Genomic DNA, 15,734 nt, shown 5'->3' with positions numbered 1-15,734 from the left:
CAGGGCTCGAACCAGTGTCCCCTGCATTGGCAGGCAGATTCTTAATCACTGCGCCACCAGGGAAGTCCCGAGATTCTTAATTTTAACATAGTTATATTTGTTGTTTCTTTTATAAGTGCTTTTTATGTCTTAATAAATCCTTCCCAACCCTTAAAGTATTATCCTATGTTAATCTTTTAAAATCTTTATAGGTTTGCCTTTCACATATAGATATGTACTGTATTTGGAATTGATTTTGTAATATGGTTTGTTATGTATCTTTTTTTTTTTTGGCTGCACTGCGCAGCATGCGGGATCTTAGTTCCTCGACCAGGAGTGCCGCCTACAGTGAAAGCATGGAGCCCTAACCACTGGACTGCCAGGGAGTTCCCTAATATGATTTGAAGTAGGGAATCCACTGAAATTTTTTCCCCCATATTGTCCCAGCTGATTGGTTGAAAAGTCTGTTTTCTCCCCGCTAAGTGCCACCACTTTTGTATCTGAAATGTCCGTATTTATTCATTTATTCCACAAATACTTATTAAGCACCTACTTAGTGCCAGGTACTATGTTTGAGTCTGTTTCTGGGCTCTCTGTTCTCTTGACTTGGTCTGTTTATTGCCCTATATGCCATTGTCACAGTGGCTTAATTATAATAGCTTTTTATGAAGTCTTGATATCTAGTATTAAGTCCTCCCACTTTGTTGTTTTTTAAAAGAAAAAAAAGTTACTTGCTCCTTGCGCTTTGTACTTTTGTATAAATTTTAGAATTAACTCATCAAGTGCTACAAATAAATCTACTAGGATTTTTGTTGAAATTTCAGTGACTCTGTGCCTCAGGTTAGGGAAAATGGGAAAATTGATATCTTGAGAATATTAAGTCTTTGAATCCATGAACATGGTATATCTCCATTTATTTAGGTCATTTATTTATTTATTTGCACCGAGTCTTAGTTGGAGCACGTGGCCTCCTTAGTTGTGGCATGTGAACTCTCAGTTGCAGCATGCATGTGGGATCTAGTTCCCCAACCAGGGATCGAACCCAGGCCCCCTGCATTGGGAGCGCGGAGCCTTATCCACTGTGTCATGAGGGAAGTCCCTATTTAGTTCTTTTTAAATGTCTCACATAAAGATTTCCTTTAGCTTCTTTATTATGAAATGTAACACATGCACAGAAAAGTGCATAAAACAAATATGCAGTTTAACAAATTGATATAAAGTAAACATACATGTAAACACAAACTAGTTCAATAAATAGAACATTGCCAGTACCTCAGAAACCTACATATATCCCTTCCTGATCACAGCCTCTTCTCTTCCCCCAGAGGTAACTAGAATCCTGACTTTTCTGTTAATGCTTCCTTGCTCTTCATCATAATTTAATTACCTGATTATCCATCCCTAAATAATATAGTTTAATTTTGCTGAACTTGATATAATTGGAATTATACAATATACATTTTTGTGTGTAGCTGTAGCTTATTAATTGCTGTATACTATTTAATTGTAGAATATACTATATTTATCCATTCCACTGTTGATGGGCAGTTGAGATTTTGGCTATCAATATGAAGTTTTGTAATTTTCTCTATAAATGTGATGTACATCTTTTATTAGATTTTTTCCAACTACTTCATTTCTTTAATGCTATCGTAAATTGTATCTTTTGAATTTTTTATTTTTTAATTGCTTACTGGTGTATAGAAATTCAGTGCTGTTCTTTTTTATTTAAACTTATATCCAAGGTCCCTGAGGATCTGATTCTGCTATTAGTTGTTTCTGTGGGCTCTTACCTCTGGTGCTTTGTTTCCTTGTGCGTTTTGTGGTTTTTGATTGTGAGGTCATATTTCTTGGAACTTTGTGTCCTGGGATAAAGATGGGTTCTTAGGGTGAGATTTGCTTTTACTTTGTAAAAGAGGCAGTTTTTGAGATGGGCTTGGTCCTTCAGAGATTTAGGATAAGGATGAATTTCAAATAGTAGGAAGGCTTGATTATAGTCACTGTGGTGGGAAGCTCTGTAGGTCTTGTTGCGGAAGAGTTGTTTGTCTGGAGTATAATATTATGAAAGAGGGTAGGGGGAGAATTAGATTGGAAAAGGAACCTTGCAAAGTTCCTTGATTACTATGTTAGTCTTTAGAATCTTTTCTTTTGTCCTTGAATGTTCTAGAGGAGGGCATTGACTTTTTCAAAGATTTCTGTGACACCGTTATGGAAGATGGATTGGAACAGGGTAAGGCTGGATATAAATGGAACCAATTAGGAAACCAAAAAATAATCCAAATGAGAGTTAATTTATTATGACAACAGATTTTTATTGAGCACCTACTAAGTGCTGGGCATCTGTGCACAAGCCGCGTGGGATCTCAGTTCCCCATCCAGGGATTGAACCCAGGCCATGGCAGTAAAAACCCAGAATCCTAACCACTAAGCCACCTGTGAACTCCCCTGTGCTATTTTCTTAGAATAAAGATAGACCTGCTCCTGGCCTCCCAAGAGTAGAGCAAGCAAGCACAATTTCTGTGCAGTTTGAATGTAATGACAAGAGAAGTACAGGGTTCTCAGGGGAGCGCTTCAGAGAGTTACTTAACTGAGACTCTGGGGTCAAGGACAGCTTTCTAGGGAAATTAACTTTTCAGTTGCAACTTAAAGGTTGAATAGAGGGTGTGAAGAGAACAGTATTCTAGGCCATAGCATGTGCAAAGGCCTAAAGATGGGAGAGGATTCCCTTAGAGAATTGCTAGTAAAATTGTGTTCAGTAGATTGGTACAATTAATTCATGAGATAAATTCAACCCCTCAAACATTTTTGTTTAACCCACAAAGTATTTTTTAAATTTAAATTTATTTATTTCTTTATACAGGGGGTTCTTATTAGTTATTAACATTATACATATTAGCGTATATATGTCAATCCCAATCTTCCAGTTCATCCCACCACCACCACTCCCCCGTGCCCCTTTCCCCCCTTGGTGTCCATACGTTTGTTCTCTACATCTGTGTCTCTATTTCTGCCCTTCAAACCGGTTCATCTGTACCATTTTTCTAGGTTCCATACATATGCGTTAATATACGATATTTGTTTTTCTTTCTGACTTACTTCACTCTGTATGACAGTCTCTAGATCCATCCACGTCTCTACAAATGACCCAATTTTGTTCCTTTTTATGGCTGAGTAATATTCCATTGTATATATGTACCACATCTTCTTTATCCATTTGTCTGTCAGTGGGCATTTAGGTTGCTTCCATGACCTGGCTGTTGCAAATAGTTCTGCAATGAACATTGGGGTGCATGTGTCTTTTTGAATTATGGTTTTCTCTGGGTATATGCCCAGTAGTGGGATCTCTGGGCCATCTGGTAATTCTATTTTTAGTTTTTTAAGGAACCTCCATACTGTTCTCCATAGTGGCTGTATCAATTCACATTCCCACCAACAGTGCAAGAAGGTTCCCTTTTCTCCACACCCTCTCCAGTATTTGCTGTTTGTAGATTTTCTGATGATGCCCATTCTAACTGGTGTGAGGTGATACCTCATTGTAGTTTTTATTTGCATGTCTCTAATAATTAGTGATGCTGAGCAGCTTTTCATGTGCTTCTTCTCTCTTCTTTGGGGAAGTGTCTGTTTAGGTCTTCCGCCCATTTTTTGATTGAGTTGTTTTGTTTTTTTAATATTCAGCTGTATGAGCTGTTTATATATTTTGGAGATTAATCCTTTGTCCTTTGATTTGTTTGCAAATATTTTCTCCCATTCTGAGGGTTGTCTTTTCGTCTTGTTTATAGTTTCCTTTGCTGTGCAAAAGCTTTTAAGTTTCATTAGGTCCCATTTGTTTATTTTTGTTTTTATTTCCATTTCTCTAGGACGTGGGTCAAAAAAGATCTCACTGTGATTTATGTCAAAGAGTGCTCTTCCTATGTTTTCCTCTAAGAGTTTTATAGTGTCCGGTCTTACATTTAGGTCTCCAATCCATTTTGAGTTTCTTTTTATGTGTGGTGTTAGGGAGTGTTCTAGTTTCATTCTTTTACATGTAGCTGTCCAGTTTTCCCAGCACCACTTATTGAAGAGACTCTCTTTTCTCCATTGTATATCCTTGCCTCCTTTGCTATAGATTAGTTGACCATAGGTGCGTGGGTTTATCTCTGGGCTTTCTATCCTGTTCCATTGATCTATATTTCTGTTCTTGTGCCAGTAGCATATTGTCTTGATTACTGTAGCTTTTTAAAAAAATTAATTTATTTAATTTATTTATTTTTGGCTGCATTGGGTCTTCGTTGCTGCACGTGGGCTTTCTCCAGTTGTGGCGAGCGGGGGCTACTCTTCGTTGCAGTGTGTGGGCTTCTCATTGCAGTGGCTTCTCTTGTTGCGGAGCACGGGCTCCAGGCACGTGGGCTCAGTAGTTGTGGCTCATGGGCTCTAGAGCGCAAGCTCAGTAGTTGGGGCACACGGGCTTAGTTGCTCCATGGCATGTGGGATCTTCCCAGACCAGGGCTTGAACCCGTGTCCCCTGCATTGGCAGGTGGATTCTTAACCACTGCACCACCAGGGAAACCCCAATTACTGTAGCTTTGCATTATAGTCTGAAGTCAGGGAGTCTGATTCCTCCAGCTCCGTTTTTTTCCCTCAAGACTGCTTTGGCTATTCGGGGTCTTTTGTGGCTCCATACAAATTTTAAGATTTTATGTTCTAGTTCTGTAAAAAATGCTACTGGTAATTTGATAGGGATTGCATTGAATCTGTAGGTTGCTTTGGGTAGTATAGTCATCTTCACAATATTGATTCTTCCACTCCAAGAACATGGTATATCTCTCCATCTGTTTGTGTCATCTTTGATTTCTTTCATCAGTGTCTTACAGTTTTCCGCATACAGATCTTTTGTCTCCCTAGGTAGGTTTATTCCTAGGTATCTTATTCTTTTTGTTGCAGTGGTAAATGGGAGTGGTTCCTTAATTTCTCTTGCAGATTTTTCATCATTAGTGTATAGGAATGCAAGAGATTTCTGTGCATTAATTTTGTATCCTGCAACTTTGCCAAATTCATTGATTAGCTCTAGTAGTTTTCTGGTGGCATGTTTAGGATTCTCTATGTATAATATCATGTCATCTGCAAACAGTGACAGTTTTACTTCTTCTTTTCCAATTTGGATTCCTTTTATTTCTTTTTCTTCTCTGATTGCCGTGGCTAGGACTTCCAAAACTATGTTGAATAATAGTGGCGAGAGTGGACATCCTTGTCCTTTCCTGATCTTAGAGGAAATGCTTTCAGTTTTTCACCATTGAGAATGATGTTTGCTGTGGGTTTGTCGTATATGGCCTTTATTATGTTGAGGTAGGTTCCCTCTATGCCCACTTTCTGGAGAGTTTTTATCATAAATGGGTGTTGAAATTTGTCAAAAGCTTTTTCTGCATCTATTGAGATGATCATATGGTTTTTCTTCTTCAGTTTGTTAATGTGGTGCATCACATTGGTTAATTTGCACATATTGAAGAATCCTTGTATTCCTGGGATAAATCCCACTTGATCATGATGTATGATCCTTTTAATCTGTTGTTGGATTCTGTTTGATAGTATTTTGTTTAGGATTTTTGCATCTATATTCAACAGTGATATTGGTCTCTAATTTTCTTTTTTTGTACTATCTTTGTCTGGTTTTGGTATCAGGGTAATGGTGGCCTCATAGAATGAGTTTGGGAGTGTTCCTTCCTCTGCAATTTTTTGGAAGAGTTTGAGAAGGATGGGTGTTAGCTCTTCTCTAAATGTTGGACAGAATTCACCTGTAAAGCCATCTGGTCATGGACTTTTGTTTGTTGGAAGACTTAATCACAGTTTCAATTTCATTACTTGTGATTGGTCTGTTCATATCTTCTGTTTCTTCCTGATTCAGTCTTGGAAGCTTATACCTTTCTAAGAATTTGTCCATTTCTTCCAAGTTGTCCATTTTGTTGTCATAGAGTTGCTTGTAGTACTCTCTTAGGATGCTTTGTATTTCTGCAGTGTCTGTTGTAACTTTTCCTTTTTTATTTCTAATTTTATTGATATGAGTCCTCTCCCTCTTTTTCTTGATGAGTCTGGGTAATGGTCTATCAATTTTGCTTATCTTCTGAAATAACCAGCTTTTAGTTTTATTGATCTTTGCTATTGTTTTCTTTGTTTCTATTTCATTTATTTCTGCTCTGATCTTTATGATTTCTTTCCTTCTACTAACTGGGTTTTGTTTGTTCTTCTTTCTCTAGTTCTTTTAGGTGTAAGGTTAGATTGTTTATTTGAGATGTTTGCTTGAGGTAAACATCTTGAGGTAGGATTGTATTGCTATAAACTTTCCTCTTAAAACTGCTTTTCTGAATTCCATAGGTTTTGGATCATCATATTTTCATTGTCATTTGTTTCTAGGTGTTTTTTGATTTCCTCTTTGATTTCTTCAGTGATCTCTTGGTTATTTAGTAATGTATTGTTTAGCCTCCATCTGTTTGTGTTTTTTATGTCTTTTCCCCTTAATTGATTTCTAATCTCATAGTGTTGGGGTCAGAAAAGATGCTTGATATGATTTCAATTTTCACATTTACTGAGGCTTGATTTGTGACCCAAGATGTGATCAATCCTGGAGAATGTTCTGTGTGCACTTGAGAAGAAAGTGTAATCTGCTGGTTTTGGATGCAATGTCCTATAAATATCAATTAAATTTGATCTGGTCCATTGTGTCATTTAAAGCTCTTGTTTCCTTATTAATTTTCTGTTTGAATGATCTGTCCATTGGTGTACGTGAAGTGTTAAAGTCCCCCACTATTATTCTGTTATTGTCGATTTCCTCTTTTATAGCTGTTAGCAGTTGCCTTATGTATTGAGGTGCTCCTATGTTGGGTACATATATATTTATAATTGTTATATCTTCTTCTTGAATTGATCCCTTGATCATTATGTAGTGTCCTTCCTTGTCTCTTGTAACATTCTTTATTTTAAAGTCTATTTTATCTGATATGAGTATTGCTACTCCAGCTGTCTTTTTTTAAAAAATAAATTTATTTATTTTAATTTATTTATTTTTGGCTGCATTGGGTCTTCATTGCTGCACACGGGCTTTCTCTAGTTGTGGCGAGCGGGGGCCACCCTTCATTGTGGTGCCCAGGCTTCTCATTGCGGTGGCTTCTCTTGTTACAGAGCACGGGCTCCGGGCTTACAGGCTTCAGTGGTTGTGGCACATGGGCTCAGAAGCTGTGGCTCACGGGCTCTAAGCGCAGGCTCAGTAGTAGTGCACGGGCTAGTTGCTCCATGGCACGTGGGATCCCCCTGGACCAGGGCTTGAACCTGTGTCCCCTGCATTGGCAGGCGGATTCATAACCACTGCACCACCAGGGAAGCCGTCCAGCTTTCTTTTGATTTCTATTTGCATGGAATATCTTTTTTCCATCCCCTCACTTTCAGTCTGTATGTGTCCCTAGGTCTGAAGTGGGTTTCTTATAGACAGCATATATATGGGTCTTGCTTCTGTATCCATTCAGCGAGCCTGTTTCTTTCTTTTTATTTTATTTTATTTTATTTTTTTGCTTTATAACAAATTTAATCAGTTATACATATACATATGTTCCCATATCCCCTCCCTTTTGCGTCTCCCTCCCACCCTCCCTATCCCACCCTTCCAGGCGGTCACAAAGCACCGAGCTGATCTCCCTGTGCTATGCGGCTGCTTCCCACTAGCTATCTACCTAACGTTTGGTAGTGTACATATGTCCATGCCGCTCTTTCGCTTTGTCACAGCTTACCCTTCCCCCTCCCCATATCCTCAAGTCCATTCTCTAGTAGGTCTGTGTCTTTATTCCTGTCTTACCCCTATGTTCTTCATGACATTTTTTTTCTTAAATTCCATATATATGTGTCAGCCTACAGTATTTGTCTTTCTCTTTCTGACTTACTTCACTCTGTATGGCAGACTCTAGGTCCATCCACCTCATTACAAATAGCTCAATTTCGTTTCTTTTTATGGCTGAGTAATATTCCATTGTATATATGTGCCACATCTTCTTTATCCATTCATCCGATGATGGACACTTAAGTTGTTTCCATCTCCGGGCTATTGTAAATAGGGCTGCTATGAACATTTTGGTACATGTCTCTTTTTGAATTATGGTTTTCTCAGGGTATATGCCCAGTAGTGGGATTGCTGGGTCATATGGTAGTTCTATTTGTAGTTTTTTAAGGAACCTCCATACCGTTCTCCATAGTGGCTGTACCAATTCACATTCCCACCAGCAGTGCAAGAGTGTTCCCTTTTTTCCACACCCTCTCCAGCATTTATTGTTTCTAGATTTTTTTTTTTTTTAAAGGGCTCTTTATTTTTTTTAGTAATTTATTTATTTATTTTTGCTGTGTTGGGCCTTCGTTTCTGTGCGAGGGCCTTCTCCAGTTGTGGCAAGCGGGGGCCACTCTTCATCGCGGTGCGCGGGCCTTTCACTATCGCGGCCTCTCCCGCTGCGGAGCACAGGCTCCAGACGCGCAGGCTCAGTAGCTGTGGCTCACAGGCCCAGCCGCTCCGCGGCATGTGGGATCCCCCCAGACCAGGGCTCGAACCCGTGTCCCCCGCACTAGCAGGCAGACTCTCAACCACTGCGCCACCAGGGAAGCCCTGTTTCTAGATTTTTTGATGATGGCCATTCTGACTGGTGTAAGATGATATCTCATTGTAGTTTGGATTTGCATTTCTCTAATGAGTAAAGACGTTGAGCATCCTTTCATGTGTTTGTTGGCAGTCTGTATATCTTCTTTGGAGAAATGTCTATTTAGGTCTTCTGCCCATTTTTGGATTGGGTTGTTTGTTTTTTTGTTATTGAGCTGCATGAGTTGCTTATAAATTTTGGAGATTAATCCTTTGTCAGTTGCTTCATTTGCAAATATTTTCTCCCATTCTGAGGGTTGTCTTTTGGTCTTGTTTATGGTTTCCTTTGCTGTGCAAAAGCTTTTAAGTTTCATTAGGTCCCATGTGTTTACTTTTGTCTTTATTTCCATTTCTCTAGGTGGTGGGTCAAAAAGGATCTTGCTGTGATTTATGTCATAGAGTGTTCTGCCTATGTTTTCCTCTAAGAGTTTGATAGTGTCTGGCCTTACATTTAGGTCTTTAATCCATTTTGAGCTTATTTTTGTGTATGGTGTTAGGGAGTGATCTAATCTCATACTTTTAAATGTCCCTGTCCAGTTTTCCCAGCACCACTTATTGAAGAGACTGTCCTTTCTCCACTGTACATTCCTGCCTCCTTTATCAAAGATAAGGTGACCATATGTGCGTGGGTTTATCTCTGGGCTTTCTATCCTGTTCCATTGATCTATCTTTCTGTTTTTGTGCCAGTACCATACTGTCTTGATTACTGTAGCTTTGTAGTATAGTCTGAAGTCAGGGAGCCCGATTCCTCCAGCTCCATTTTTCGTTCTCAAGATTGCTTTGGCTATTCGGGGTCTTTTGTGTTTCCATACAAATTGTGAAATTTTTTGTTCTAGTTCTGTGAAAAATGCCATTGGTAGTTTGATAGGGATTGCATTGAATCTGTAGATTGCTTTGGGTAGTAGAGTCATTTTCACAATGTTGATTCTTCCAATCCAAGAACATGGTACATCTCTCCATCTATTTGTATCATCTTTAATTTCTTTATCAGTGTCTTATAATTTTCTGCATACAGGTCTTTTGTCTCCTTAGGTAGGTTTATTCCTAGATATTTTATTCTTTTTGTTGCAATGGTAAATGAGAGTGTTTCCTTGATTTCACTTTCAGATTTTTCATCATTAGTATATAGGAATGCCAGAGGTTTCTGTGCATTAATTTTGTATCCTGCTACTTTACCAAATTCATTGATTAGTTCTAGTAGTTTTCTGGTAGCATCTTTAGGATTCTCTATGTATAGTATCATGTCATCTGCAAACAGTGACAGCTTTACTTCTTCTTTTCCGATTTGGATTCCTTTTATTTCCTTTCCTTCTCTGATTGCTGTGGCTAAAACTTCCAAAACTATGTTGAATAAGAGTGGTGAGAGTGGGCAACCTTGTCTTGTTCCTGATCTTAGTGGAAATGGTTTCAGTTTTTCACCATTGAGGATGATGTTGGCTGTGGGTTTGTCATATATGGCCTTTATTATGTTGAGGAAATTTCCCTTTATGCCTACTTTCTGCAGGGTTTTTATCATAAATGGGTGTTGAATTTTGTCGAAAGCTTTCTCTGCATCTATTGAGATTATCATATGCTTTTTCTCCTTCAGTTTGTTAATATGATGTATCACGTTGATTGATTTGCGAATATTGAAGAATCCTTGCATTCCTGGAATAAACCCCACTTGATCATGGTGTATGATCCTTTTAATGTGCTGTTGGATTCTGTTTGCTAGTATTTTGTTGAGGATTTTTGCATCTATGTTCATCAGTGATATTGGCCTGTAGTTTTCTTTCTTTGTGACATCCTTGTCTGGTTTTGGTATCAAGGTGATGGTGGCCTCGTAGAATGAGTTTGGGAGTGCTCCTCCCTCTGCTATATTTTGGAAGAGTTTGAGAAGGATAAGTGTTAGCTCTTCTCTAAATGCTTGATAGAATTCGCCTGTGAAGCCATCTGGTCCTGGGCTTTTGTTTGTTGGAAGATTTTTAATCACAGTTTCAATTTCAGTGCTTGTGATTGGTCTGTTCATATTTTCTATTTATTCCTGATTCAGTCTTGGCAGGTTGTGCATTTCTAAGAATTTGTCCATTTCTTCCAGGTTGTCCATTTTATTGGCATAGAGTTGCTTGTAGTAATCTCTCGTGATCTTTTGTATTTCTGCAGTGTCAGTTGTTACTTCTCCTTTTTCATTTCTAATTCTATTGATGTGAGTCTTCTCCCTTTTTTTCTTGATGAGTCTGGCTAATGGTTTATCTTCTCAAAGAACCAGCTTTTAGTTTTATTGATCTTTGTTATTGTTTCCTTCATTTCTTTTTCATTTATTTCTGATCTGATTTTTATGATTTCTTTCCTTCTGCTAACTTTGGGATGTTTTTGTTCTTCTTTCTCTAATTGCTTTAGGTGCAAGGTTAGGTTGTTTATTCGAGATGTTTCCTGTTTCTTAAGGTAGGATTGTATTGCTATAAACTTCCCTGTTAGAACTGCTTTTGCTGCATCCCATAGGTTTTGGGTCGTCGTGTCTCCATTGTCATTTGTTTCTAGGTATTTTTTAATTTCCTTTTTGATTTCTTCAGTGATCACTTCGTTATTAAGTAGTGTATTGTTTAGCCTCCATGTGTTTGTATTTTTTACAGCTCTTTTCCTGTAATTGATATCTAGTCTCATAGCATTGTGGTCAGAAAAGATACTTGATACAATTTCAATTTTCTTAAATTTACCAAGGTTTGATTTGTGACCCAAGATATGATCTATCCTGGAGAATGTTCCATGAGCACTTGAGAAAAATGTGTATTCTGTTGTTTTTGGATGGAATGTCTTATAAATATCAATTAAGTCCATCTTGTTTAATGTATCATTTAAAGCTTGTGTTTCCTTATTTATTTTCATTTTGGATGATCTGTCCATTGGTGAAAGTGGGGTGTTAAAGTCCGCTACTATGATTGTGTTACTGTCGATTTCTCCTTTTATGGCTGTTAGTATTTGCCTTATGTATTGAGGTGCTCCTATGTTGGGTGCATAAATATTTACAATTATTATATCTTCTTCTTGGATCGATCCCTTGATCATTATGTAGTGTCCTTCTTTGTCTCTTCTAGTAGTCTTTATTTTAAAGTCTGTTTTGTCTGATATGAGAATTGCTACTCCAGCTTTCTTTTGGTTTCCATTTGCATGGAATATCTTTTTCCGTCCCCTTACTTTCAGACACATACTTTCAGTATGTGTCTCTAGGTCTGAAGTGGGTCTCTTGTAGACAGCATATATATGGGTATTGTTGTTTTTTTTTTTTTTTTTTTTTTGCGGTACACGGGCCTCTCACTGTTGTGGCCCCTCCCGTTGCGGAGCACAGGCTCCAGATGCGCAGGCTCAGCGGCCACGGCTCACGGGCCCAGCCGCTCCGTGGCATGTGGGATCCTCCTGGACCGGGGCACGAACCCATGTCCCCTGCATCGGCAGGCGGACTCTCAATCACTGCGCCACCAGGGAAGCCCTGGGTATTGTTTTTGTATCCATTTAGCGAGCCTGTTTCTTTTGGTTGGAGCATTTAATCCATGTATGTTTAAGGTAATTATTGATATGTATTTTCCTCTTACCATTTTCTTAATTGTTATGGGTTTGTTTTTGTAGGCCCTTTTCTTCTCTTGTTTCCCACGTAGAGAAGTTCCTTTAGCATTTGTTGTAGAGCTGGTTTGGTGGTGCTGAATTCTCTTAGCTTTTGCTTGTCTGTAAAGTTTTTGATTTCTCCGTCGAATCTGAATGAGATCCTTGCCAGGTAATCTTGGTTGTAGGTTCTTCCTTTTCATCACTTTAAATACATCCTGCCCCTCCCTTCTGGCTTGTAGAGTTTCTGCTGAGAAATCAGCTGTTAACCTTATGGGAGTTCCCTTGTATGTCATTTGTCATTTTTCCTTTGCTGCTTTCAATAATTTTTCTTTGTTTTTAATTTTTGTCAATTTGATTACTATGTGTTTCGGCATGTTTCTCCTTGGGTTTATCCTGCCTGGGTTTATCCTATGCTTCCTGGAGTTGGGTGGCTATTTCCTTTCCCATGTTAGGGAAGTTTTCTACTATAGTCTCTTCAGATATTTTCTCGGGTCCTTTCCCTCTCTCTTCTCCTTCTAGGACCCCTAAAATGTGAATGTTGTTGCATTTAGTGTTGTCCCAGAGGTCTCTTAGGCTGTCTTCATTTCTTTTCATTCTTTTTTCTTTATTCTGTTCTGCAGCAGTGAATTCCACCATTCTGTCTTTCAGGTCATTTATCCATTCTTCTGCCTCAGTTATTCTGCTATTGATTCCTTCTAGTGTATTTTTCATTTCAGTTATTGTATTGTTCATCTCTGTTTGTTTGTTCTTTAATTCTTCTAGGTCTTTGTTAAACATTTCTTGCACCTTCTCGATCTTTGCCTCCATTCTTTTTCCGAGGTGCTGGATCATCTTCACTATCCTTATTCTGAATTCTTTTTCTGGAAGGTTGCCTATCTCTACTTCATTTAGTTGTTTTTCTGGGGTTTTATCTTGTTCCTTCATCTAGTACAAAGTCCTCTGCCTTTTCATTTTGTCTGTCTTTCTGTGAATATGGTTTTCCTTCCACAGGCTGCAGAATTGTAGTTCTTCTTGCTTCTGCTGTCTGCCCTCTGGTGGATGAGGCTATCCAAGAGGCTTGTGCAAGTTTCCTGATGGGAGGGACTGGTGGTGGGTAGAGCTGGGTATTGCTCTGGTGGGCAGGGCTCAGTAAAACTTCAATCTGCTTGTCTGCTGATGGGTGGGGCTGGGTTCCCTCCCTGTTGGTTGTTTGGCCTGAGGCAACCCAACACTGTGGAGCCTACCTGGCTCTTTGGTGGGACTAATGGCGGGCTCTGGGAGGTCTCACCCCAAGTAGTACTTCCCAGAGCTACTACTGCCAGTGTCCTTGTCCCCGTGGTCAACCACAGCCACCCCTCGCCTCTGCAGGAGACCCTCCAACACTAGCAGGTAGGTCTGGTTCAGTCTCCTGTGGGGTCACTGCTCCTTCTCCTGGGTCCTGATGCACATACTACTTTCTGTGCGCCCTCCAAGAGTGGAGTCTCTGTTTCCCCCAGTCCTATGGAAGTCCTGCAGTCAAATCCCGCTAGCCTTCAAAGTCTGATTCTCTAGGAATTCCTCCTCCCGTTGCTAGACCCCCAGGTTGGGAAGCCTGACGTGGCGCTCAGAACCTTTACTCCAGTGGGTGGACTTCTGTGGTATAAGTGTTCTCCAGTTTGTGAGTCACCCACCCACGAGTTATGGGATTTGATTTTATTGTGATTGCGCCCCTCCTACCATCTCATTGTGGCTTTGTCTTTGGATGTGGGGTATCTTTTTTGCTGAGTTCTAGTGTCTTCCTGTCAATGATTGTTCAGCAGTTAGTTGTGATTCCAATGCTCTCGCAAGAGGGAGTAAGCGTGTGTCCTTCTACTCCGCCATCTTGAAGCAATCCCCTAACCCACAAAGTATTTTTAAGAACTTTATGTTAGTATCCAACCTTTGAAAAAAATGAAATTTAACCTGAAAGACTCTGGCAGTTGGGCCCAAATTCTTTCATGGCAGCAATCAGCTAGAGCTGTGTAAAAGCTTGTCCTCTGCTCATTAGTTTTTTGTTTGTTTTAAGCATCAAGTTAGCTAAACTGCCTGGCCCTTATAAGTGCTCTGAATTTGGTGTTCCCTAGGCTAGAGCATAGAATATTTAGAGGGATTCTAGAGAGGTGAGCAGAGACCCAATTATTTTGGTTTTTCAAGCCAGGCTAAAGAGTTTGGGCTTGATCTTTTGAGTAATGAAGCCACTGAAGGGTATTTAGAGGGGAGTGACATGATTCAGTTTGAATTTTAGACAGATTACTCTGGCTGTAGGATTGAGAATAGATTCACGATTGTTAAGATTGAGGGTGGCATACCAGTTAGGAGATTGTTGTCACAATCCAAGCCAAAAATGTGTGGCCTGGGGATGGAAGTGGACAGGTTTGACAGATACGTTGGCAGTAGTTTCAAGAGAAGTTGAATGTAGTAGATGAGGAAAGAGGAATCAAGGGTGATGCTCTGACTTCTGTCTTGAGCAGCAGAGTGGATGGTGGGGAGAATAGGAAACCTGGGAAAGAGGAGCATAGGAGAAATAAGGTACTACAGTCAAGATTATGGAGGTATAATGAAAGGGATTGGCAATGGACTGAAATGGAAGGCAAGCAAGGGCAGAGTTAAAGAAGACACTTATGTCTTCAGTTAGAGTGGATGTTTGTATCATTAACAAAAACAGCATAAGAGAAGCTCTGGAAGTAAAGTTAAATTTGAATGCCTCTAGGCTCTCAACAAGTTGTAATGTCCAGTTGAATTTGAAGTGCCTCTAGGATTCGTGAGTGGAGCTGGCTGAGAAGCTGTTGGAATTGTGAATCTGAAGCTCAGAACATCAAGATGGAGTGAAAGTCTGGGCAGTCACCTATCTAGAAGGGAGTAGTCAAAGTAGAGCTTTGACGACATTGCCAAGAGGGTAAAGGGCTTCGTATAGTGAAAACAACTTAGTATTGGAACCACTACTTGCTTCTTTCACTATGGGTGTTTTTGTTTTTGTTTTTTATAAATTTTATTTATTTATTTATTTATTTTTGCGGTACGCAGGCCTCTCACTGCTGTGGCCTCTCCCGTTGAGGAGCACAGGCTCTGGACGCACAGGCTCAGTGGCCATGGCTTATGGGCCCAGCTGCTCCGTGGCATGTGGGATCTTCCCGGACCAGGGCATGGACCCGTGTCCCCTGCATCGGCAGGCGGACTCTCAAACACTGCGCCACCAGGGAAGCCCTATTTATTTATTTTTGGCTGCGTCGGGTCTTCATTGCTGCGCATGGGCTTTCTCTAGTTGCGGCAAGCAGGGCCTACTCTTTGTTGCCGTGCACGGGCTTCTCATTGTGGTGGCTTCCCTTGTTGCAGAGCACGGGCTCTAGGCACGCGGACTTCAGTAGTTGTGGCTCACAGGCTCAATAGTTGTGGTGCACGGGCTTCGTTGCTCCTTGGCATGTGGGATCTTCCCGGACCAGGGCTCAAACCTGGGTCCCCTGCATTGGCAGGCGGATTCTTAACCACTGCACCACCAGGGAAGCCCTCTATGGGTGTTTTTTAATAAAACAGTATCTGT

General features: G+C 40.0%; 1 protein-coding gene across 1 annotated transcript in view; it reads left to right on the top strand.

Annotated features, from left to right (window-relative positions):
- The window catches only part of HDAC1 (histone deacetylase 1), a 47,152-nt gene that overhangs the window by 12,549 nt on the left and 18,869 nt on the right, over positions 1-15,734 (top strand). The window lies entirely within an intron of this gene.

This window comes from Mesoplodon bidens, assembly GCF_964165515.1.
Source record: "Mesoplodon bidens genome assembly, chromosome: 2".
NCBI lineage: Eukaryota > Metazoa > Chordata > Mammalia > Artiodactyla > Ziphiidae > Mesoplodon > Mesoplodon bidens.
This window is presented reverse-complemented; position numbering and strand designations above follow the sequence as displayed.